This window comes from Octopus bimaculoides, chromosome 1 (genome assembly GCF_001194135.2).
Source record: "Octopus bimaculoides isolate UCB-OBI-ISO-001 chromosome 1, ASM119413v2, whole genome shotgun sequence".
Lineage (NCBI taxonomy): Eukaryota > Metazoa > Mollusca > Cephalopoda > Octopoda > Octopodidae > Octopus > Octopus bimaculoides.
The window spans coordinates 152,812,693-152,813,887 of record NC_068981.1 but is presented as its reverse complement, the minus strand read 5'-3'; the positions used below and the strand labels follow the sequence as shown (position 1 = coordinate 152,813,887).

Genomic DNA, 1,195 nt, shown 5'->3' with positions numbered 1-1,195 from the left:
TATATATTAGGTCATCAGGTATGAAATTTGTAGAAGAAAAAAAAAAGTTTGCTAATGTTTTATAAATACAAGGAATAGTTTTATTCTTCAAAGTATGCACCCATATTGTCAATAAACTTTTGCCATTTCAGCGGTAGCTTGTCCAGCCCGGAACTGTAAAAGCTTGGCAATCTATAGTCAATAAAATATTGGAAGGCCTGTTTTGCGGCATCGTCGGAATTAATATTTTTCCTGTCAAAAAGTTATCCAAATTCTGGAAATAGTGGTAGTCAGTGGAGGCAAGATCAGGTGAGTATGGTGGATGATGGAGAATTTTTAACTCCAGCTACTGTCATTTTTGTGATGTGTGGTCTGACGTTGTCTTGCAATAAAATTGGAGTGGATCTGTTGACTAATCTAGGCTGTTTTTGGTCCAGATTTAATGGAATCATAATGGATCACACCTGCCAGACCACCAAACACACACCATCAGATTCTTTTGAGAAATTTTGCTTTTTGGATTGTGTTTTGGTGGCTCGTCTTTGTCCAACCATTATAATGAACGTTTACGGTTGTTGTATTGGATCCATTTCTTATTACATGTTACAATTTGATTCAAAAATGATTCATTTTTGTGACGAAAAAGTAGCATAAAGCAGCTTCCAAACGTTGCTGTTACTGATTTTTATCTAGTTCATGTGGAACCCACTTATCCAACTTTTTCACTTTAGGAGGTGAGTCAATATTGCTTGCTAACACTAAACAACAACGATGATTCACGGGCACTTTGAGATGGATCTGATTCGACGGTGGCTTTCAGTCCGTCATTAACCGCCTTTGTTTCTGGTCGACCGCGTTGCTCATTTGTGAAGTCAAAGTTACCAGAACGAAATTTTGCAAACCAATGTGATACTGCCCGCTGTTTAATAACATTAGAATGAAATACTCCATTAATGTTCCGAGTTGTCTGTGATGCTGTATTTCCAAGAAAGAACTCATATTTCAAAACTGTACGAATTTCCGACTTATCCATCTCTAAACAAAAGTAGCAAAAATTGATTTATATATACTTTATAAAGCGCAAAATGAGTTAGAATAAAGAAATAGACGTGTCAGCTTTCTAACAAAAAATAAAGATTGTCAAAATATAATAATGGCGCAAAATGAGCAGCTGTTAAAATTTACCACGACCTAATATTTATATATATATATATAT

General features: G+C 35.1%; 1 protein-coding gene across 2 annotated transcripts in view; it reads right to left on the bottom strand.

Annotated features, from left to right (window-relative positions):
- LOC106875834 (protein-glutamine gamma-glutamyltransferase K) overlaps positions 1 to 1,195 on the bottom strand; it is an 80,063-nt gene that overhangs the window by 58,542 nt on the left and 20,326 nt on the right. The gene's annotated exons all lie outside the window — the stretch shown is intronic.